The sequence below is a fragment of the Lytechinus variegatus genome, chromosome 4 (assembly GCF_018143015.1).
Source record: "Lytechinus variegatus isolate NC3 chromosome 4, Lvar_3.0, whole genome shotgun sequence".
NCBI classification, from domain to species: domain Eukaryota; kingdom Metazoa; phylum Echinodermata; class Echinoidea; order Temnopleuroida; family Toxopneustidae; genus Lytechinus; species Lytechinus variegatus.
The window spans coordinates 35,744,000-35,770,403 of NC_054743.1; the positions used below are offsets into that span (position 1 = coordinate 35,744,000).

The 26,404-nt window shown below is 36.7% G+C and overlaps 1 pseudogene; it reads left to right on the forward strand.

Moving 5' to 3' along the window:
- LOC121413937 lies at window positions 1-24,907 on the forward strand (annotated as a pseudogene).
- The last annotated feature ends 1,497 nt before the right edge of the window (window positions 24,908-26,404 follow it).

The following is a 26,404-nucleotide window of genomic DNA, read 5'->3' on the forward strand; positions in this document are numbered from 1 at the left end:
GGACAACCATGAATAAACATCGTCAACAATTACAACCTTATACCTGCACGGGATTCTCAATATAGGCCTATATATTTTGCTTGAAAAGGATTTTCGTGAGAGAAACCATGAAGTTTGATGATATTTTGAAAGTTGTTGGGGAGTTTGGGCCATATCAAATCAAGGTGTATAGCCTGGTATGTCTAATGATCTTCTTTTCGTCATGGGAAGCACTACTTACCGTGTTTACAGGGGCGTCTGTTGATCACTGGTGTGCGGTAAGTAGAACAGTCTTTTTTTTTTAATCGTGCCAATATAGATGCACGCACTGGCGGATCCAGGGGGGGGGCACAGCCGGTCCGTGCCCCTCCCCCTCTTGAGAGACACAATTAAAATTTGTAATGTAAAATGCCGTTAAAACGGTTTTAAGTGAAGACATTTTATCTATTTTTTTTTTGCTTGTCATTTTTTTCGTTGATGAAATACCCTTAAATTTTGGTTTAAACCCTTTATTTTTGCTTCTCATTTTTTTCTCGGGGAATATGTGTGCCCCCCTTACGAGAAGTCTTGGATCCGCCCCTGGACACACGTCACCATAACTAGGAGGCACAATTTTGATTTTACGCCAAATCAACATTGTTACAGTATTCAGAAAAGCATGGAATATTCTGCAAGTATAATAACTCGAGTTTATTCCAGCACAATGTAGTGTGGTTTACAGAAAAGGGAGTGAAGTTTATGATATATTCAAATATTCCTGAAAAAAAAGAGCGAGCAATTTCAGTTTGAAGATAATTGATTCTGCCATGCATTAATGCAAAAATCATTGTGAAATATATTTTGTCGGATATCCTGGGAAACAGTGTAGCCCTTCTCTAAAATCCCTGAACTAGTCCCGTATTATTGCATTAAGCAAATAGTTTACTTTAAAGGGGAAGTTCAACCTAAAGAAAAGTTTGTTGTAATAATGCCAGAAAAAAAAGAAAAATACCGGTAAATGTTAGGATAATCCATGACGATTAAGAAAGCTAATAGACTTTTAAGGTCTTGATCTGTGACGTGATGATGATGATGATAATAATAATAATTGGATTTATATAGCGCCTTTTCCAGAGGATACAAATCGCTGTTGTTGAAATATTTTTAGAAACGGTTTCAACTAATCTAACGGTATTTTGTCCACACAAAATCATGTGGATCCGCCAGTGTCTTCACCAATGTTTTATTTTTTCTGCTACTTTTGCAAAGAGGGTCCCTTTAACATGCCGTAATTGTTATCGTTTACACCCTACAAAAATTTGATTAGGATACCATAAAACCTTTGGTGACAACACGGCCTAACACGATCTTTCGATTTACTATTTTCTTTTATACGGACTGCATATGGGCGTGCCAAACTGATTTCCAATTTTCAGTTGTAGGAATGTGTGCACAGAGGAGATGCTACATGAAGTGGTCCCATGCGCGGATGCAGGGGGGGGGGGTGGGCATGACATATAAAATTTTCAAAAGAGAGAGGGAGAAGAAAAAAAGAATAAAACCCAAGCAGAATGTCTTCATTTGGGAGTGATGATCCATGTTTTTGTTCTTTTGTTTTGCTTTGCTTGCGCTTTTTTTCTGGGGCCAAACGCCCTTCATTCTTTAAATTATGATCTTGTTATCTATTTACTTTTGGGGGCTTTTCAAATACTTGGGACAAAATTCACCCCCTTCAGAAAAACCCTGTATTTTTCTACCTCGCTACCTGGATATAAAGTGCCTGGTTGCATATAAAATAAATGACCAAGGTTAATGTACAGGTTCAAGAGATAAGACAGGCTAATTGTTGCGGATCCAAGATATTTTCCAAGGGGGGGGGGGGCAATATAAATGTCTTCAACAAAAATGTATGGTAATTTCGTCCACGTAAAATTTGACAAGCAAAATAAAAAGAAGGAAAAAATGCCTTCTATTGTGTATACTCCCATTAAAGTTATATGATGTGACTTTCAAAGGGGAGGGGCACACTTGTGTAAGAACGGCATATTTACATTTAAACAATCGATTATGGCTCTCTAGGGGGGGGGGGGGTGGGCACGGGCCGGATGTTTTTTTTTTTTTTAAAGGATGTTTTATTATATTCTCTCAAATCAACATACATAATCAGATTCTATAAACACTTTGTACAAACTATTTGAAACATAATTATAAATTATACAATAAATCCATTACAATATAATTATACAACTTATACATCAAACTTCAAAAATACTAGAAATTAATATACTAATGCGTTTCAGCAATTACAAAATGAACTATTAACAAAATATGACATGATCAGAGAGAAAAAAGGATAAAAGAAAAAGGATTATGATTTTTTTTTTCTTTTTTTCTCAGCCCTTGTCATTCCCCCCCCCCCAACCCTCCCTTGAACACCCCCATCCCCTATCCGGTGGAGAACTGGCTCTGGGCTCCAGTATATGGTCTAATATAATTTAAGTTTTCCCATTTACAGAAATGGATTGTAAGAGTCCCCCTCTTTGTTGCTAATTTCTTTTCTTCTCTTTGATCCCCCCTAATACTATTTTTTATTTCAATCAATGAAGGAGGTTTTTTTAATTCTCGGTTTTGTAAATAAGATATTTAACTAAAATCAAGACATGATTAATTAATTGATATTTACCTTTACTTTTCTCCTGCTTCCCGAAAAGAATTTCCTGCCAACTAAATTTATCTATTTCAAAATTTAAACTTCCTGCACATAGATCCCAAAGTGATTTTGAAAATTCACAAGTATAAAATAGATGTTCATATGTTTCTTCTTCCCTTTCACAAAATGAGCATAAATTGGTCGAAATAAGACCAAAACGGAAAAGGTGGTGGTTAGTGTATAAAATATTATGCAAGAGTTTATACTGGAACTCCCTTAATCGACTATTCAGTGTGCAATATCTTAGTCTTAAAAATATACTTTCTATTTCCTTATTGGTAAGATCATAATTCGTTCTAATTCTGTCAAAAATGGAAGGTTTAATTTCATTTTTATATAACAGCTGTTCGTATATTTCTTTTGATTTTAAAAACATCAAATTAGTAATTTTCTTACCCAAATTGAAATCGATTCCAGAGTTATGCTTTGCATTCATTTCACTATTGTTCTTCCAACTAACAGGTAAACAGGCATAAATATGCTTAATCTTTTCAACATCATTTGCATCTAAATTCAAATTAAGAAAATGTGTATCACATTTTAGTTTACCGTTATTGTCCAAAATATGATGCAGTCTATAAACCCTTTATCGTATAGAATCTTATCAAATATACAACTCCCTTTATATCGAACAAGCTTATTATTAAAAATCACCACTTTCCCAAACTCTGTACTTCTAGTATGTCTTATATTTACCCACTCTTCTAATAAGTCCATGTAAAATTTGGAAGCTGTTACTTTCAATAAACCTGGTATATAGTCACATGAAAATAACAAATCTCCACCCAAATGTTTAGTGGCAAAATTAAAGTACCGTTTCCATTTCATATCTTCATCTTTATTTAAAAGTCTTTTAATCCACATTATTCGCTGTGCCTTTACCTGTACAGGGAAGTTTAACATCTTTAATCCTCCTTGCTTATAGTCTAAAAACATTGTATTCCTATTAATTTTGTCTTTCTTACCTTTCCATAAAAAATCAAAAGTTAATTTATCCAATGACTCATAAACCCACTTAGGAACAGGAGTAAGAGACGCTCGGAAGAGGACTTTAGAAAAGATATGCACCTTCAATAGTTGAATTTTCCCCATGAGCGTTATATCTCTTAGCTTCCAAAAGTTCAAGAGTGTTTTAATTTTGCTTAAGATTTCTTTGTAATTAAGATCTTCTTTCTTATGTTCATCTAAGGTGAAAAATACTCCTAAAACTTTAAGAAAATCCACGGTCTCGCTGAAGGAGAAGTCATTATGCAAATGTTGGCATGAACCTAATTTTAATACTTTAGTTTTGTCATTATTGATTTTTAATCCAGAAAGTTTTTCAAAATCTGCAAATAGAACTTTTAGCCTATCCACTGATTGTACATTACGAGCAAAAATTGTCATGTCATCTGCATAAAGAGCTAATTTAATTTCCTCATCTCCAAATTTAATTCCTTCAATCAGATTATCTTTTCGTAATTTATGAGCCATTACTTCAATACACAAAATAAAGAGGTAAGGACTAAGCGGACCCCCCTGCCTTACCCCCCTTTTTATTTCAAAATAGCCGGTGGAATTTCCTTCATTTAAAACGCAACTTAAAGTATCAGTATACAAAACTTTGACCCATCTCTGAAAGGATGGACCAAAACCAAAAGCCGTCAGAGCCTTTTGAAGAAAATGATGTGATAACGAGTCAAAGGCCTTCTCAAAATCTATGGCAAACAAAAAGCCAGGTAGATTAAAATGGGATGTATGAAAAATAACATCATCTATAGTACGAATGGCTTCACCAATATTTCTACCTTGTATGTAACCCACCTGATCCCCCACAACGATTTCATTAAGTATTTTCTTGATTCGCTTAGCTAAAATTTTTGTTAAAATTTTATAATCTACGTTAAGAAGTGATATAGGTCTATAATTTTTCAATAAAAGAGGATCTTTCCCATCTTTAGCGATTAACGTAATAACTGCTTGTTTTTGCGACGAAGCCAATTCCCCGGACCAATATGCCTCATTTAAAGCATCTTTTACTAAATCTCCAATATCTGGCCAAAAAGTATAGTAAAACTCCGAAGAAAGACCGTCATTTCCAGGTGATTTGTTATGTTTCAATTCTTTCAAAATTTCTAGACATTCTTTGTTAGTTATTACTCCTTCACAAAGTTCTCGAGATGACTCCGCCAATTTAGGTAATCCTTGAAAAAATTCATCAAAGAGGTTATCTGAACACACGCACATTACTTTATCATACAACCTACTGTAAAATTCTCTGATTTCTTCATTTATTCTTTTTTCATCACAGCAGATGTTTCCATCTGTGGTTTTAATTTTTTTAATTGTGGTTTTTCTTTTATTACTTTGCATCAACTGGTTGAAATAACGCGAGTCTCTTTCACCACATTCATACCAGGAGGCACGAGATCGAACCTTAATACCTTCATTAACATAACTATAGATTACCCTTAATTTCTCTTTTGTATTTTCTAGTTTTTCTAAGGTATTTGCATCAGTACGATCTTTCAATTGTTCTTCTAAAAACTGTATTTCTCTTTCTAAATCCGCTTTCATTATCCTTCTTTTATCAGCCAATTTTTTCGAGAATTTTTGTGTGAACCTTCGAATTTTCATTTTTAGAAAATCCCATAACAACCTTTTATCTTTTATTTCAGATTGCAATTCATTTCTCAATTCATGAATTTCTTTCCTTAATTCTTTAACATAATCTTCATTTTCACATAAACTGTTATTAAACTTCCAATATGACCTCTTCCTACCAATAATGTTATTTTTTCTTTTGTCGAATAAGTGTACAAAAATTGAATGATGATCAGGGGCCACAGATGGAATTATATCGCACTTTATAACCATTTCCTCTAAACATTCTGAAATTATCCAGTAATCAAGTCTGCTTTGCATGAAGGGGTTCTTTTGCATATATGTAAATTGTCTTTTCAGGGGATGTCGAACCCTCCAAACATCAAAAAATTGAAAGTCTTCCATAAATTTTCCAAAGTCTCGATTAAATCTATTTGAAATCCTATTTAGAGATTGTCCATTATAATCTAAATTATTGTCCCTGATCATGTTAAAATCACCACCTATTATAACAGGGTATCTATCTTTATTCAACTTAGCAAGAGTATTTCGTATTTGTTTTAGAAATTGCAATTGTTCATTTTCAAAATTTCTTGTAGGAAAATACACATTTCCTAAAATCAACCTAACCCCTTGAAACTTACAATCTATGAATATATATCTACCCTCATTGTCTCTTAAGACTTGTAATATCTCTATATCTACCGTTGGCGCAATTAAAACTAATACACCCTTGCCATGAGATGAACCATGACTAAAATAACTTGTGCCGTCCCACGATGAATCCCATCTATCCTCACATTCCCTAGTACTAAAGGTTTCTTGCAAAAAGACAATATCGGCCCCTTTATCTTTACACCAAAAAAAGATACGGTCTCTTTTATCACTATCTCTAATTCCTTTCACATTGAGGGAGATCAATTTACAACTAATCTGGAGACTCATGAAAAAACCGATATAAAACAAATAGCCGAACACCGGAGCCAATCACCCACCAAAGGGGATCCCAATACTTGAGGCCCCCGTCCCCTCCCACCCCAAACCCTCCCAAAAACCCAGGGCAACTCCGAAGAGTAAGCTTCATGCTGTGGGCAAGAGGCAAGGTGGGAACGACCATGACCATCATAGGCGAAACCCTCTCCTCCGACAATGAAAGAAGGAAAAAATAAGATAAAAATAAGAGTAATCTAACAAGCACTCTAAACATAAAAGACGACACCAAAACAACACCTGAACAAGACAAGAGACTCGCACTGCGTTTCCCTACATAAATACCACACATAACAAAGGAGAGTAGGGCTTCCCATGGGGTCTCCTACGAAATCCATTTCTTACATAAGTACGTAAAATATGTAAAGAGCTTGAACCTTGCCCTTATTTCATGAAAGAGCATTCTTTCCCGGCATTCGTTCCTAAAAAGGATATCTAGTGTGTGACCGGGAATTTACAACCGTTTAACATAACAAAGTTAAATGCAATGTAGGAATAAATTAAGATGAACACGGATCATTGAAATGAGAATAGGCGAACAGCGATTCCGGTGCTGTAGAGTGTGATTATAATTGTCCAAATGAAAGGGTAAAAGCTTCGAAACCCTAAAATATATATATTTTTTTTTATAGTAGATGCAATTGTAAATAATGAAAAAGTACGGGAAATGTTAATAATAAATATATATATATGCTATTTACAGCAACTTTGGCCTATTGAGTTCTCAAAAAAAAAAAAAAAAAAAAATATGTCCGTGTTCAACCTAATTACCTAAAATGCCATAAACATAAATCAAATTTTCTTCAGTTTACTTCCTGATCATTCTTCCATCAGCTTTTAAACATTTCCGACAAAATTAAGCTGAAGCAAATTGCTAATAGTGGTGCTACTTTCATCGATTGAGTTACAGATCTCTTCGTATTAGTTTTTTCAAAGAAACATAACCGAGGTAAAAATACATCTTGAAAATACTTATGTAAAATGCATGATAAACATGACTATTTCTTATGGTCTCGCTTAATACACACAATAATATTGATCTCTTGTCATTTGACAGTCATATGAATGCTCTTTTCATAATTAATATTCCGGAAAATGTTTACAGTATTTATCAAGTAAATATACAAGGAAAAAAAATCTTCCTTTTGAAAAATATAAAAAAAATATCTTGACTCTCTGTAAGAAAACTATAATTGATTCACTCGATTTCTCGTCCAAGCATCATGATTATGCGGACATACTAGCTCAAGCACTTTAAACTATACTTAATGACTGCAAGAATTGTATGAAGTGAATGAATGGAATCATGTTTTTTTATTTCCATTTCGTTCTGAATTTAATTCAAAAATATATATATATTCTTTACGTTTAATTAGAACATTTTTAATGTCACAACTTTTTTTTTCTCTCGTATTAATATAATTAGATCATTCTATTTCAAAATTGTCAAACTTGAAAAAGACTACTTTCTCTTACAAGCTATGAAGTCATTATATTCCACTTTTTCTAGTTTCACAAGCCTATGTCTATTTCACTATCTACGCATTGGATGTTTTTAATGTTGAGTATTATTCATTGTACAATCTGTCAAATAAAATTTCATGTCTTAAGATAGTATCACCACGTGCCATGCGTATATCTGTGGCAAAAATCTGTGGTCTGTGCTGTTTGAGTGAATGATACAATAAATACATCAATGTACTGAAATAAAAGTCACTTTTCTTCTTTTTTTACATGAAATTGTATGCATACATAGATGAATACTGGCTGTGCTACATTTCAACTTGTTTATAAAAAAACCCATAGCACATAACCAATATACATTTATAGCAATTACTATTCATCTTAGTCTATACCTTCCTTTGGCATTTTGTTATTAGTGAATCTATCTATCTATTTCAACCATAAAGTGGAAACTTATTTGTCATAGTTGTTTCCCATCTATGATAGCCATATTTTTTTTTAATTTTTTTTTCTTTACTTTATACTGTTTTGAATTAATTCTGTATTTTCTTTAAGAAACTATCCTGGATTTGGACAATCATAGTATTATTATTCCATATATTCAGTATTTTGAGAATATCAGAACAATCCAATGGAATTTTCATCCATACTCACTGTGAAGAAAAGAAAAAAAATCTTTTACAGTGAAATTACATATTCATGATACAATATTTTCTTTCAAAGGAGCTCACATTTTACAATCTTTTGTTGAATGTTTTACCTTGAATCAATGAACATGATAAAAAAAAAATGTTTTGATTATCTTTCTTTGCTTTATAATGTTTTGAATTAATTCTGTATTTTCTTTGAGAAACTGTCCTGGATTTGTACAATCATAGTATTGATTTCTATATATTCAATATTTTCAGAATATCAAAACAAACCAATGGATTTTTTTTATCCATACTCACTGTGAAAAAAAAAAATCTTTTACAGTGAAATTAGATATTCATGATATATTTTCTTTCAAAGGTGCTCACATTTTTACAATATTTTGTTGAATGTTTTACATTGAATCAATGAACATGATAAATATGTGGTTGTACAGAGGCTTGCTCACCTACTTCTTTTCAAGCGTTTACAAGTGCTGTCCAAGGTGATGTTGATCCCTTTACTCGACACTCTAGGGTTAGCTTGATTCCATTTAGACGGATTCTTGTTGATTTATTTTCATTTTTCCTCAATTGATAGGCGTGATTTTCCAACTCAAACCGTCGCTTTTTCAATTGTAATGGAAGATCTGTGACAACTCGAAGCCGTGGACTATCAGAACTTGGTTGAGCATGGTGATTTTTCTTCAGCTGACTTTGCTGATATTTTTTCAATACTTCATCGCGATCGAACATACTCATAAAACGAACGATGATTGGATCCGGACCTCTGCGTTGCTCCCCCTGAATCTGACGTCTTGGAAGCCTGTGGGCGTTTACGAACTTAATTTTACTCGTTTCCTCCTGGGTAAAACCTAACTTCTGTATGCTGCTTCTTACTTTCCTTTCAATATTTTCGTCTTTCTCCTTTTCTATTCCGTACAGCAGAAGGTTGAGTTTGCGATCGTGTAGCTCCAGAGCAAGGATTGAATCCTTAATTTGTGCTTCCATAGCATTTTTCTCCTTTCTTAGCTTCGGAATTTCCTGGTTTTCAATTGCGCTTATTCTTGAAGCCGAATCTGCTGCTGCAACCTGTAGATCAGCAAGTGTTGTATGCATTCCTGAAATATCCTTCTTGATAGCAGTCATCTGAGAGCCCAATGTATCCAACCGTTGTAGAATCTGGTTAGACAGTTTTTGAAAATCTGCACGTGTTACCATGTCTGATGTCTTGCCAGCTTCTAATGCATGGTCCTCTTCCATGGTGACTTGATTATTAGACACGTTCAAATCTCTCGTAAACTTGTTAGATCGTAACAAATATGGCCCTCTTTTGTTCTTTCCTTGTTTCCACTCATTTCATGTTAAAATCAGTTATTATTTGCAGTTCATTCCGTGGATTTCGTAGGATTTTAACGAATTATTCAGCACCTCCAAATTGCGTGATGCCGTCGTTCCTCATGGCGCCCTCTAGTTCTAGGATGTGCCACCCTGGATCGACCACTGATTATAACTATTAACTTGAAACAGAAATCTCTGACCGATGGATAATAGTAAAACGTCCATTTAACGATTATTGTTTTTTTTTATGTAGAATACACTCGCAAATCATTTTCAATACATAAAGAAAGTTTCTTTTACCATAATCTCAAAACACCTAGCAATAAATTTACAGTTTTATGTATGAAGTAGCGCTGAATAGATTTGGCGCAATGCGTTTGCTTAAATTCTAATAAAATGAGTACTGAAGAGTGCCCAAAGGACTCTAAATTCAATCCCCGGGATTCAATCCCATTCAAATGTTGTTTGCTGTTCAAACAAGACATATTCATCAAGAAATACAGTCGCAGTTGGAACGATTGTATTTACAACGTTTATAGGTAGAATATAACAACACCATGAACATGATAAAGTTTACACAGAAGAAAAAGCTAATAATATAAATCAAATTGAAAGGCATGAAATTCGACTGCTGGGTGAATAAACATAGGTGGATCGAGGAGTGGGGCGCTAGGGGCCGGGGCCCCCTACGTGCGGCGCAAAAAAAAGAGGGGGAAAGAAAAAAAAGGGACAGGAGGGGTAAAGAAAAGAGGAAAAAGGAAGAGGAAAACGAGTGAATAAAAAGAAGAGGGGAAGACTTGGAAACATGTCACTACAGTGCGTATAAAAAAAGTTTACACTTTGAAAAAGCCCTGGGAAATAAAAAATAAACATGTAGGTAATTTTTTTACATATAATATTGGGTTTGGGTTTCATCTATCTAATGAAAGTAAAAGTTTTGACAGAATGTTATATTTGAGTGAGCGCTGTTCATTTTTGTAAAGCTCGCAGAAATCTGTTTGCACAGAAATGCGTGTTTTTACGCTCTGTCCAGGGGAAAGGGCGAAATCAAACGTACGTACACTGCGAAACATTTCTCATACATTTCCCTTGCACTTTCAATCAATTGAAATAAAAGGGATACATTTCAAGCAATTTTGCCACCCAAATTGAAATTTCAACATTGAGAATATGTCCTCAGATCCAGCTGGCACAAAAAAGTAAAGGTTGTGCTTACTAAATGTTGAAATTTCAATTTGGGTGGCAAAATTGCTTGAAATGTATCCCTTTTATTTCAATTGATTATATAACTAAATTTGAACAAAAGTTTATATCAAACATCTCCACCATTTTTTCACTAAGTTTTTATCATTTAAAGTTGGTTTACATTTCATTTTTCATTTAATACTTGTTTCTTCACACTTTTTCCAAGCTTGACAATGATTATCAAGATGAAAATCAAGCCTAATCCATCAAAGCTCAGTGTAAAGAAAATATCGGCACGATGACCTGGGTGTGTGGGGGAGTGGGGTGGGGCGCAATGCACTCTTCGAAGTGTTTTGGGCAAGGAAACAAGTTAAAAAGGTTTAAAGATATCTTGAAATCAATTTTACTAGCTAAATTCCACGTGTTCTTCATGATCTAGGTATAATTTTATTCAAATAACTATTTCAAAAGTTCTGCGCAAATCATTTTTCACTAACTTCAAAACTAAGTGGTACTCACTCAAGCGGAAATATTTTTCGACATTTATTACGTCATTTGCTTAAATGGATCTGTATTAATGTCAAAATGTGGAAAAATCTGCAGGATATTTCAAATGTATGATTTTACAGGATTTTAACAGGAGTGTAAACTTTTTTTTTTGATACGCACTGTATACAGTATAAAATTTTCCCTGGCGCATCGCGCTCGCATTGCATGTTCGATGAGAAACAGATCTTGCCTTATAGGCTGAAATAGAGCTTTGAAATAGAGATTTGAAAATGAATCAAAATCACATTGCAGAGCTGAGAGGCTTTCGTCGAAAGTTGGTGGACTGGGACAACAGATCATCCGAAGATCCAGAGTCAAAAGATTCCGATGCTGTCCCGGTCCACCAACTTTCGACAATAGCCTCTCCGCTCTCCAATGTGATTTGACTTGCATTTTCAAAGGAACTGGTGCGTTGTGGAGAGTGTCTCTGTGGTAAATGCCAAAGGTCAGGATTGACGGAGGGGATACCGCGGAGCCAGACGAAGTCTCATGCAGCGGAACATTATGATATCCCTGACAGAAAAATACCCATTTGTCGGTCTAGTCTTTGTCTTACGGCTTACTTGAGCGCATACTCCTCCTATGCAGACCTACTTGGCCGCTGAATGCTTGCAGGAAACCCATGTGCAGGAGAATGCCTTTGATTGGTGCGCAGGTGCGGTAGCATGGCCCAGGGGGGGGGGGGCACTTCCATTCACGAGTGGATACCATGCGCGACCAAGGGGTCTCGAAAAGCACCCTAAACACGTAATTTCCATATTCTGAAAATGAACCCCTTAACAAGTATTGGCGTGTGAAACCCTACCCTTAACAAGTATTGGAAACAAAACGATACTCTTGGCAAATATTCCCAGAAATGAACCCCTAAACAAGTACAGGAATGTTTTATTGTTACGGGTCCTTCGGTCGTCGATCGGCTTTATACCTTATTTGGTTTAGTTAAGACCCCAACTTCTACACCTCGCGCAAATAGGACTCTAAACACGTAGTGTTGGGGCAAAAAGGACATCCTTTATAAAACATTTTAATTTTGTTTTATCATTCCCGCAAATACGACCCTAAACACGTAATTTTCCTAGCGAAATAGATACCCTTTTTCCATTATTTTTGTGTTTTTGACACCCTTATCACCTTACGTACGTAACGTTCCCTATCGTGAAAAGGACATCCTTTTTACGTGTTTTTTTGATCGCGCATGGTATCCACTCGTCAATGTAAGTGCCCCCCCCGGGTAGCATGGTTATGCGGTGCCACTGCGAATATAGGCCTATGGGGTCGGGTCGGCCGTTACGAGGCCGTAATTTAAACATGGGTATTATACTTCCTTCTTACTTTTCTTTCTATTTTTTTTTACATGTTTTTTACATGCCTCAAGTTAAAAAGGACACTTTTCTGCAGGATCCCCCGAAGGGGGGGGGGGGGGTTCACCCCCCTTAGTCCGCCTCTGCGCCTGAGGTACCTACGAATAGTTCTAATATACGTTTCCAGAGGTAACACTTGTGCCTTTTTTTAACTTAGATATCCAAGCAAAATTACACTCTAAAAAATGAAGTGCTAATTCAGCTCTTAAAGAGCGTGTATAGTGACTGCACTTCGGAGTGCTGATTTTCCTCGTTCAAATTGAACTAGACACAACAGCACTCCGAAGTGCAGTCACTATACACGCTCTTTAAGAGCTGAATTAGCACTTCATTTTTTAGAGTGTATGTTTGGCATGTTAGGCTAGTGATGTTCATCCTTCGTATTTGATAAATCATTCATTTCTCAAAATCATAACCTGCCATTAGAATCATTCGTTAGAACCGGTCGTTAGTACCAACCATCGGCACATTTTCTAAAATTACGTGAGGGTTTCAGTAAAATTTGATTAGGATCCATTTAAAAATTGTACTAAAGTTGTAAACGGGTAATCTACTTAAATTGATGAATCTCTCAAGGCCAAGTTTTCAAACAAAGTTCAACTTCCAGAAAAGTTGGCAGTACTGTTTCGACACCACACGCGTGAAGCGTGTCAGTTTTACTGAAGTATTACAAGTTGGTGTTTTCTGTAAGTTTAGTGATTGTATATCTTTTTGATAGACCTAAAATATATAAAAAAATTTAAATGTAAACGGGACATGCGGCTGGCTTGGATGAGCTATATACGCTCCCATTCAATACACTTTTATTTGTTTCTACTCTGTAGGTTCCCGTATTGTTTTTTTGTTTGTTTCATTTTGATATGGAAAATAAATGCCATAACCAATTCCAATATATACTCGCAGAGAATATTTCCTGTAAATTATAGGTTCCAGAGTGGAATTCGGAAGATTGCAGTGAATATGGCATCAGCGAATCCGAATGCGACGTATTCAAGAAAGAAGGAAGCATCCCATCCAATTATATATCGAGCGGAGAGCTGGTCTATGCCCAGTGTGAGAGATATAATGTGTCAGGAGTGGGATTCTTGCCCGGGATAACACCTTCGAACTACACGGACGGGAACACCGGGACCATCCCGTGTGATGACGGATGGGTGTACGATCATAGTCAATACAAGTCAACCATCGTGGAAGATGTGAGTAATAGGGAGTTTTCGCAACCACTACACGCACACTTTAAAAACTGTGGTGTTAAAACGGACACCAGTTGGTGTTAATAGAGGACCATACCCTGAGGTGTTAAAAATTACCCCCTAGAAATTGAACATAACACCAAAGAGTGTAAATATAACAACCAAAGGTATTGTAATAACACCTATAGGTGTTAAACAACACTGTCAACTTAACCGTGACCGGTGTAAAATAACTGGCGTGGTCCTCTATGTACACCGTTTAACACCAAAGTTTATGCTGTGCAGACGCTTTCTGGAACGTTGAGAATCTATTGTTAAAAGCCCTTCATGTGGCTTGCCACGTGCATCTAATTTGAAACTGAAAGTCATGAAAATGTGGATCATACATTTTATTCCTTTGGACCGATGAACCGGTATAGTCCTACAAGCATCGTTGGATTAAAGTGAATTAAAGTATGACAAAGCAGACTTTGTCGAAAATCGGTGAATAAAAACAGCAGTGTCATTCTGGACTCGAATGATATATTTTCTATTTTTCGTCAGCTCCGACGGTCTGCTGTCCCGGTTCACTAATTTTCGAGAATGACTTCTAAGCTCTTCATTGCCATTTGACGCGCCAATTCAACAGGCCTAGATTCTCAGCGTTTAAGAAGGCGTCTGCGTAGTGGTAGCAAAAATTTGCTTATGATAATCTGATACTCCATAATACATTCCTCGAATGGAGTTAGTAGATTTCCGCTAGATTAAGAATGCATGACTTTCACTAATTTGTTTTATAGCTAATTTTACCGTTTTTAAAGTACAATGAAATGTGAAGTAACCACTCTAAATTTACTCCAACTTGAGTGGTCTTTGGGGTCATTACCAAGGGGAGTGAAGCACGAGTGAGATTTTCAATAAATTTTTAAGAGTATATATATATCTATATAAAAATATACTCTAACATTAGGAATGATTGATTTATCTCTCAAGATTAACCATATACATTGAAAACAAAGTACTATACAACATCATTTGGTTTTTATTTTAAATCAAATTATCATTCAAGATCTTTCGCTGTTATTTTCTTTATTTCATTACTATTTCAGTTTGAGCTGGTGTGTGGTAAGGAGAATCTGAACGAGGTCTCGCAGACAATTTACTACGCTGGATTTCTGGTAGGATCCCTCGTCTTCGGATTATTGTCTGATATGTAAGTTTGTGTTCTCTCTTGATGTACACAAGTGAATCCCATTCGCCCGAGGGGTTGACGAGGGCATACCTGCGTAATAATTTTGGAGGGAGGGGTAAGTTGACCCCCGAATGCTGATTAGCCCTCCAGTAAAAAGAAAAAAAAGTTGCGGGTCAGTTGGCAAGGAGGATTTTAATGTCATCAAAAAAGAAATGAGAAGCAAAAACCTGTAAAGTAATTATGAAAAATCATTTTAAAAAGAGAGATCGTCATTCCAACAGGGAAAATGATCATAATTTCCTTTACAAACTGCCAAATTTGCACTCGACGCCGGAAACTATGGAAGGAAAACAAACGTTTTGAAGTGGAAAAATCAAACAATAATTTACTTGAATTTTCGGAGAAAAAAAAGAATGTTTCCAGATATAGGATTCAATCCGTTCCAAAGACGCTGAATTAAATATTACATTCACAGATCCCCGAAATTAATACCCCATTTGATATCTTTCTGCATGAATCAAATATCCCAAACATTCGAATTTATGAATATCCATGACAAGCATGGCCATTGACTAAAACTAAACTGGGCTCCTTTTTATTGTTACACAGGTATCAAATTGAGTCATCTATATTAAGCGGAATTGGCAAATACTGCTAGGTTGGGCATGCGGTAAACAAGGGAATTATGCACTATGTTTAACAGAAATGGATATAAGGCTTGCAAAATAAAGCACCAAACATGACTTAAAAAAAACCCCAACCCAATTATGTTTTAACCACAAAAATCGTCCTGGTTATAAAACGCTACTGTCCTTTTCCGGAGAAAAGACGCCATTTTGTCTGATTAATGTCACGAAAGCATAGAAATGGAATGTGTCTGATAGGCCAAAACCAAGATATTCATTTATGCTCGCTCTACCATGGGCAAAAAGGGACTATTTGAAAGGGTTCGTATTGTTCTATGGGCTACCGTCCTTAATTCTTCATGCCGCTCGATATAACGTAAACTCCCTGTATGCTCCACAGAATCGGACGTTGGTGGACTCTTCAGATGTGTAACGTGGTCAGACTGGTAACGGGTATTCTCACAGCATTCACCAGACAGTGGTGGGCCTATTCCTTTCTAAGATTTTTCCTCGGGATGGCGGGAATGGGCCATTACATCATTCTCTTCGTCTTTGGGTATGTTTTCGACTCCGGTTTCGATTGAATCCGACTCGACTCGAAATCCGCTAACCGATCGAGGACCTTGACTACCTAACTCGGACTCATCACTCAAGCACTTGGACTTGGTCAAATTTTGCTTTGCCAAGAACTTGGTGTCGCTTTAGAAAAGCCAAGGAACCAACATTTGCGATTCTTTTGGACATAGGCCCTACAAATTTTGAATGTGAAAATAAGCAAAATAAGTTATGGATAAAGATATAGATGAAACCCGACAATTATTGTGGGACGCGGACTCGAAATTATAATGGCTTATAATGACTTACAATGAATCATTTGCCTTAGGCAAAAGATACAAATTTGTATCAATTTGTCAAACTTGTGGAACCTCAAATTAACAGCGCTCAAAATATGATTCCGTGATAACAAAGATGTTCATTGTGGTACAATGTGAAAATTGTTGGGGCTGATAAGCTCTATCATATACAAATAATGTTTCACTTTAATATGATATCATTATTTAATATTACAAAATATTATGACGATGACCACGAGGACGACGATGATACTTAAACAACGCCTCCAATCCGCACTGCCAACGGACTCACGGGCAATCTATACACCAACAACAACAACAGCAACAACAAAAATCCACTTCCTGGGGGGTGTTTCACAAAGATTTAAGTATGACTTAAGTCGCACTTAAATGCCGACGCGTGCATGATATGCAACGCGCGATCTTATTGATAGATACGCAATAGTGCGCGTCCTCATGACACGATCTGACCAATGCGGTCAAGCCTTTCATACCGTACGCAACTCTGTATATAAGTGCGACTCTAAGTCATACTTAAATCTTTGTGAAACACCCCCCTGGCTCCCTAACAGAAAGGATTGCGAAAAATCGCTATATAGCAATGGCCAATGGAGATAATTGTTATACAGTCATGTGCATTTTGTTCAAAACACTGACGAGGAACTAATCACCGTCGTCCTTCCTCGTTGGCTTTCCATCGCAAATCTTAATGTTAGTGAATGGGCAAGTTGCTATCTTCTTGAGATATGAACTCACTTTTCATTTGTCTAAATTGGTAAAATGTCACGTGATCTCTATGTACGGTTCACTTGCGGTTATGAATAAGTCTAAGTAGTGTTTGAATACACACACCCACACCTACACCACTTCCCCGCACACGCACAGAGGGAGAGAGAGAACTCAGAGGGGGGGGGGGGGCAAAGATGAGGGATAAGAATGGGGCTGAAGGATGTTAAAGATCTCTCAATTTACATCAGCCTTCCAATTAGAGCAAGTTTCTAATATGTCATCTGTGTCTGAGATGGTTAAGCTCAGCAAAATATGGTACAGGTCCAATACAAGATTTCATTAATATCAAAAGGGCTTTCCTGTTGAAACTAAACCTACAGTCATTTCTTTTCTTTCCTTCTTTTTTTTTAAACATGTCTTCTTTTTATTTTATAGGAACGGAATACGTTGGGACATCCAAACGGAATATTGCTGGCATCTTGCTCTGCATCCCCTATTCTTTGGGGTACATGGCATTGGCTTTAATGGCCTTCTACCTTCCCTACTGGAGAACTCTTCAGCTGGCCATCATGGCGCCACTTGTGCCCTTCTTCTTCTTAATGATGTAAGGCAACACGCATGGAGGCGCAATGGAATGGGCGACCGACCCTCTTAAAAAAGACGAAAAAAGGTTGAGATGCTTTAAGAAAACTCCAGACTATACCTACTTCAAAATGACACTAAACATTGTTACGACACACCCAAGAATTTTTTTCCCCAGGAAGGGGAGGGGGGCATGGGCATGCGCCCCTATTGATTTTTTTTAGTAAAATCGAGAAGAAAGAATAAGAGGAAGAAAAAAACAGAAAAAAGAGAAAGTGGTATAATCATGATTATAGGACGGCTGATCTGGACCGTCACTGCTCTTCTAATTCACTTAGGAAATATTACATCACATTCAATGATTATTGATTACTAAAATTAATATCATTTTTTTTTAATTTTCGTCCATTTTGTTTCGCATCATAAAGATATGTACCCGAATCAGCAAGATGGTTGATATCAGTCGGGCGGTATGAGAAGGCAGAGAAAATCATCACAAAGGTGGCTGAGGTCAACAAAACAACTGCGCCGGATCCAGTCTTTACTGAAGACTTAAAGAAGGAAGAGGTATGTATGTGTGTGGGTGTGTGTAAGCACGCGCACGAGAGGGTGGGTGTGTGGCAAGGTGTGTGGACGAGGATGTATATTCACGCGCTGATGGTCACTAAAAACTGTTGTAAAATCATAAAGATACTAGTTATAACGCAAACTAGTAATAAAACTCTATGGGTAAAACCAAAGACGTTATATTATATTTACTAGACCGAAAGCTGCGTGCACGTTCAACACAAAACAAATGAGATTAGGCTCCGCCTACCGCTATCATTTGAAGACAAAAATAAGCCCTCATTGATGTTCATGAGCATGAAGATATTCATAATCCGGCCTGTAGTGAAACACTGGTGCGGTGCAATCAGGGGAGCGTTTCATCAATATTTTCATCCGACAAGTTGTCAGATCTGACATCTTTCCATGATTTTTATTGGCTGAAAGGCATTGTTCCCATGGTAACTGTCGGATAAAATGGGACTTGTCGGATAAAACGTCCGACAAGTCCTTTCATGAAACGCTCCCCGGAACACCGACTGGCGTCCGCATCATCAGGGCCACTTTGTATAAAAGTTACTGTTACGATAACTTTGTCATCCAATGGCATTCTTTCATAGAATGCTTGAATTTCATTGGCTGTTGAGCATTGTTACCATGATTGGTTACCACTGAATGGTAGAGTCACCATAAAAGTAACTTTTATGCAACGGAACCCAGGTGTTTAAAATACACCATGCGGTTCGAACATAACACCGAACGATGTAAATATCACAGAACATGTTTATACTAGTAATGATGATATTGGTCGGGTGTTGATCGAACACCACTAAAGTAAATACTGGCGTGAAAGATTCTGTGGTCCTCTTTAACCACGGATACCATAAGTTTATCACAACTGCCTTTGCGGAATACCCGATGGAATTCCTCTTTAACAGTTCTTATATGCATTGTCAATACAATTCTATTTCAAATTTTAACAAAGTCTGGTAGTCTAATGATTGTGAAAGGCACGTCTGTTGTCTATACGAAATATCATGTAATTGGAATCATTGAATTTGTTTTTTTTACTTGGTGTATCTGAAGGCGAAAATTTTATGCTTGTTTGCAGACGATAAATCGGGATCAAAACAAAGCCAATTTCCTTGATCTCTTTCGTACTCGATCAGTCTGTCTCCGGTCTCTTAATCTTATTTTCAGTTGGTGAGTAACCATTGTAACATATATATACTGAAACCTTAATTTTTATTCACGGTATTGAACTGAATAAGGGAAAAGGTGAGCCAATAATAAATTTGAGTATGAAAGCTCTATACCTGCACACTATGCAGTCATCTTGAAGAGGAAAATGGATAATTACATGAAGAGGCGTAATGACTGCATGTGTTCAGAATCCCTCCCGTGTATATCCATAGGTAAAGATATAATAAAACATACCTATAACATGACAAATGCATCAAGATGAGTCGAAATACTCATGTTTATGCATAACTACACATAGGAATGTACGGATGGAAATGTATTAATAAAGTTGATTATTTGAGTGAATATTACCAACTACATGCCCTTTCTCTCCATTTCAAAATGTCAAATCATTTTTGGAGACGAAAAGTAACCGATTTTCGAGGGTAAACTTTTCCTTTTTAATGCCATTTTGTAGGAAATCCATGCAAGCTCATCCCAAATCTGAATTCCTATCCTTAAGAAAAAAAATGTTACGTATTCTTAATTCTACTTTAAATAAGTTCGATCTAGTCTTACTTTGTACCAAATTATGGAAAGCCGAAGGGGTCAAAATTAAGTTTACATTGTATGTTTGTTATTTTACTCTGCTCGTTCCAAATCAAAGTCTTATGAAGACAACTAACTTATTTATCTTTCCCGGGTAGTTAGGAATGATTAATTGATTGTCCAAAGATTTTATGAAATGAACCTCTACTGTAAAAGATTTATGTCACAATCGGTTATCCATAGTTAAACCCCAAGTTAAGGCCAGAGTGTAAATGAAACCTTGTGGGTTTTTCATAAAGCTGTCTGTTATTAAGAGCGACTTTAAGAACGAGTGTGATCCTTTCAATGTTCATTGGCGGTAATTTAGCGCGTAAGAAAGGTTCAACAGTCGCTCTTAAAGTCGGTCTCAACACTTAACAGCTTAATGAAACGCCCCCTGGCTCTGGAATATGCGCCAATGTGGTCACTTATTGCCATGTTTTCAGGATGGTGCATACGACGGTGTATTACGGTCTGTCTCTGAGCACTTCGAGCCTTGGTGTCAATGATTTTGTAGCCTTCGCCGTTTCCGGTGCAGTCGAGATCCCCGCGTACATCCTCACGATCTTCACCGTCGAGTACTTCGGGAGAAAACCGAGTATCGTTGCCTTGGTGATAATAGGGGGGGCGTGGCATGTCTGTCAACTGCTGCAATTCGTAAGTACATGCCCTTGTCATAGAGATATGAATAGTATGGCAAGTGGCGGATCCACATCCAGCCCGTGCCCCCCCCCCCTCTTCAGAGGTACAAAAAAAAATTATGGAAATATATAATGTATACGCAAGTGAGGACCTCGATGATGTAGTCACAACTTTTTTTTGCTCTTCAAAGTTTTCCTGGAACAACATGACCTCGATTTTCTAGTGAAAGCCTTTTTTTTGTATGGTCACACTTTTCGTGTACAAAATGCCTTCTCTTTTGGCCCTTATGACGCGTGTTTTCGGCGAGTGTGCTTGCTATGGAAAGCGAGGTGTTGCAAAATTCCAAATACCCCTGGCAAGGAAAGGCTAGTGAGGTATTTTGAAACACCTCGCCTGCCATATAGGATCCGTGAAATGAGAGACAGAAAGCGAGAAGGCGGAAGAGCGACAGGGGATAGAAAAAGAGATCCATTTGATCCGTCGCATTTTGATGGGGTTCGATTATGCGAAAAATATCCTTCTTCTTAGGAAATGGGTGTTACTTTGTTTTGTGTTCCTTGATAAAGAAAATGTGCATATACTAACAGGTGTGGGTTTTCAAAAATGTATTGAAGTGTGAGTTGTTGTGTCCTATAATCATACTTCTGAAAATAGTTTGTAGGCATATTTGAATGGAATTGGAGGGCATGCATGGGGAGGGGGATGGGGCAATTTCAAATTCAATAACAGGTGTAATACAATTACATGACCCCAACATCTCCTGTTTTATTCCACTTTTTCCTTTCTTCATTTTTCCTCCTCTTTCTTTTATTTGTTTTTATTCATTCTTTGATTATAACTCTCTATCGGAAAAATCATACGGATTGTCCCAACCCACTGTAGCGCTTCCACTTCTGCATTTGATATGTATACCAATATTGCCTAGATATGCCCTTATCGAGATTTTTTGCTTTTATTTAGCTGATGGTGTATGGCTTACAACGGTTGCTATGATAGGCAAATTCGGCATCTCGGGATCATTTGGGGTCCTCTATCTATACACGGCTGAACTTTATCCAACAAGTATCAGGTAAGGTTGGAAACAGCCTAAGTTCAACAAATATATTTTGTTTTTAATTTGGGAAGTTATTTGAATAATAAAAAAGGAATACAACATTAAAGATATTTGAGGGGTGGATAATTTCACAATAATGTTCTGCTCTTTGCAAATATATCCTGTACGGATGTGGTCAGCCGAATACGGATATTGATTCAAATCTTGAAGATCTACAATTCGATCATAAAAGAGTGAAATGCAAAACTTCACGTTTTAAAACTATATTCAGAGTTTTTTTTCAGATGTTTTTTTTTTCTAACAGAGACCAACTATAATTTATTTCATAAAGTATGGAACGCAAATGGAGCGTTCTTTTGCCCCTGATCCCCAATCTTCAAAATCAAAGGCATATCGATGGCACTAAAAAATGAGATGCGATTAAATTTGACCAGATTTCAGTTTAATCTGCCATTTTACACCTTTTATCCCAACAGTGAACAAATTGGCATTTCAACCTTCGAATAAGTCAAGTAAAATCAGGGGCGAATCCGGGGGGGGGGGCCCGGGGGAGGGGAGCTCCAATATTTTTATCAACGGGAAAGGGCCTCCGATGGTAATGACTTTGACCTTTTTTGCATGCGCATCATCAGATCTTTCGACTCGAATGTATCGTCGATTGTCGTGATCTTCGACCTTTTTTTCCCTCGAGACACATCCCCATGTTAACGCTGGATCCGCCCCTGAATAATACTCTATATAATAAAAAAGAAGCTGCAAGACAATAAAAATGTGCCTGTTATGGCCTCGTCCACGGACACCAAACTCTTGTAACCCTCATCGAAACCGAATAAAACTACCTTCCCTCCACACCCCACCCCCACCTAGAGACCCATCTATTTTCTGTTGTTGTTGCAGGACTGTGGCGGTTGGGGGATGTTCCATGTTCTCTCGGATGGCCAACATGCTGGCACCTCTGATCCTCACCCTGGACAAGTACTGGACACCCATGCCGCTTGTGATCTACGGCTCCATGGCCGTCCTGGCGGGGCTCCTGACCCTCTTCCTCCCTGAGACCCGGGGTATGATGCTACCAGAGACCAGGGCGGAAGGGGAAAACTTCGGAAAGTAAGAGAAGCATGATTTTCTTTAAAACTGATTGTGAAAAATGAAATAATATTATATTGGGGAGGGGTGAAGACTGGAGCCCCCCCCCAAAAAAAAAGTACAATCGAATGATTTTATTCAATAATCGTATTTTGACCAATTACAAATTAGAATTTCCATCGGATAGACCTACTTGACTTTTAGAATGTATAATCTATTACAAATTCATTATTCACATATTAGGGCTTATCATAAATATGAATTTACAAAAAAAATCTTTGACTAGCTCGCTTCGCTAGTTTGTTATTTTCCAATACAGTGCATCAAATCCCGAAACTCTTGCCACTTGCTATTGTTTGCCTCATTCACGTAACATGATTAGGTGAATATCTTGGTGAATATATATTTTTTTCATATAAAGAAAGGGTCCATCCTACCGGCCATTAATAGGCCCTAAATTTTGTAAAATAAAAAAACTTCATGAAGCGAACCGTTCCCATCTTATTGGCATGAAACTATCACATTTCTTTTGAGCAGAGCAGCTGTTACTCGATCAGTGTTTCAATATACATATTCACCTCTCCTGGGTTGAGTGCAGCACAATTTGGGTAAATTTCTTTCTGAAGAAAAACACACCATGACTGGGATTTTAACTCGTCTTCCACTGATTGAAAGATATTTATCGTGACCACTAGACCACGGCGCCGAGCAAGGTAGTTTGGTGCTAGCATTCTCTCTCTTTCTCTCCCTCTCTGCAGGAGTCTGACTGCTGATGATGGCGTGGACGATAAACAAAACGGTATCCTCGATGACGTCGTAAGTAAGGGTATCGGACTCGACGAGGTGAAGACGTCACACGAGAAGCGCAATAGCATGGCCAATGAAAATCCATCGTATTATACGTTTTGACTGAAAAAATGGGGGGGAAGGGCTGAAGGTCATTTGAGGTATATGACATTCAATCTATTTCATTGACAAAATAATGAATGGGTTATTTTTCATATTAGTTGTTTTAACGTCATCAAAATTAAAGTCGGGCGTTCCACTTAAATGTCGAAGGATATTATGAATCAAACAGTTCACTAAGCATAGACTATGATAACGTACAGTATAGCTGTTCGTCACGATTGGGGTTCCTCAGTGGTATCTCCTAGACCCGCTTTTGTTCATTGTAATCATTTACGTGATTAATTGACTCGGATAGATAATGATTGTTAACCGCGCTTGGTCTACATTGCCTCAAAGAGCAATTTAAAAATTCGTATTTGTTCATTTTTCAGTGTTTAAATAATCTGTTTGTCATGCATGCAAGTGAATCACCAAGATCAAGATGACATTTTTTTTAGAAAGAAACATGTGCAATCAAGGCTTATGAAGACATGAAGTGGCCGCGGAACGGTTTTTAAAGGGGGGGGGGAGCTGATCATGCAAAAATATCACATTCATATGGTCATTTATACGTTTTTGTATACGGTTTTGGAAAAAAAAGGTGGGGGGGGGGCTGAAGCCTCCCCCTCCAAGCACCCTGCTTCCGCGGCCCCTGCATAATAAAGGTTAAAATTAAACCGAAATCGTATCAAAATTGTTAAAAAATAGTGTGAATAAAGAGAAAGTATTATTTAAAGTCATAATATTTATCATCTTGATCATGCATTATGAAGTGTGGTTATTTATATCCCATTTTGGTCAATTCAAATTAAATGAATTGAAAGTGAATTGTACCAGTCTCATACTCTCATTTTGTTTCTTCATGTGAGTTTGACACTTCTGTATTAGAAAGTGGCGAATTTTAATTCACAAGTAGTGGTATTGATAATCTGATTTGATTTGATTTATTGTTTTCTTCTGCATCCATAACATTCGTATAATACATTTTTCATAACATAATAAACATAATATGTTAGCATTTTTGGCATGAATTATAAATAAAGAGTACTAAAAAGATAATTCCAGACGAAAATGATTGTATGATATTTAAAATTTGCAGGAGGATTTTCATCAAAAGCAGATTGCTTGAAAAAAAATGACAATCCCAAACTTATACTAAATGAATTAATTAATACATTTATAAAGCAGAATGGGAATATATTTTGATGATGATGAGGAAAAAAAAAAAGAAATTCAAAAATTGTTCGCACTTTTTTATAGTGAATTAAAAGGGAATAAAATCATTGTGAAGTAAGATTAAAGAGTGAATTTTATTTGTTTTCCAGTAACCTCGGGGATCATTCGGATAGGTTTGAGAAGTTCATGTGTTCATTCTTAAAAATATTTATTTTACAACTCCTAATTTATTATCAATACTTTCTTTAACAAATTCTCAATCAAATTTACGTTGTTTCGTGTAATTTTTCACACCTTTTTCTTGTTCAGAACCAGCATGAGGGTATATATGTGTCCAACCAATTTGGGGCAGTATTTTACCCAATGCGGGAAGCGCATCCAGTAATAAAGGTTTAAAAAAATAATCAGCAATCTGAATGGGCAAAATGCCCAAAAGAAATGCCAAATGTTGGTTGGAGACATAATTAACCTAATGGAGCATTTTTACCCAATCGAGTGTACAGAATGTAGCCATCCTGAAAATAACGAAGAACATTTTTTGTACGTTACGACGGAGGCATATTTCATGTGGTAGAACGCTAAAAAGGGAACGCCAATAATAAAGTGACGATTACTCTTTTGTAGATATTACAGGTATAAAGTTATCCATATATTATATTTACAATATTCAGCTCATCTGGTATTTTGCTTTGAAAGCCCATATCCACATTATGTTTCACATTATTAACTGAATTATCGAATCCGTTTTTGTTTTCTTTTCTGCCTTCCTTTCATGTTTAACATTACGTTATTATATGTACAATTTTGTTATCATAATGGATATACTGAATGCTCCATTGTCGATGTCATGTTTACTTTACCTTTGCTCATGTAAGCAAGTCCCCGTTTAAAGTCCGAAATGTTAATGCAAATTTACCTATCCAGTTTTATTGTACACTGCAAAAACTAAGTGTTGATTTAACACCAGCCCTGAATCTATATATGTCCACACCTGGGGACCGTTTCATCAACATTTTTGTCCGACAAGTTGTCAGATCTGACATCTTTCCGCGATTCTGATTGGCTGAGAGTCACTGTTACTATAGTAACTGCCGGATAAAATGGGATTTGTCGGATAAAACGTCCGACAAGTCCTTTCATGAAACGCTCCCCAGAGAATTATTGAAACAACACCAGTTTGGAATCAAACCGATGCTGTTTTAATACTAATTGGTGTTGTATTAACACCTATCTGGTGTTAGACCAAAACGAAACTGGTGTTGTTTATCACTTCTCAGGTGTGGACACATACAGTGCGTATCAAAAAAAGTTTTCACT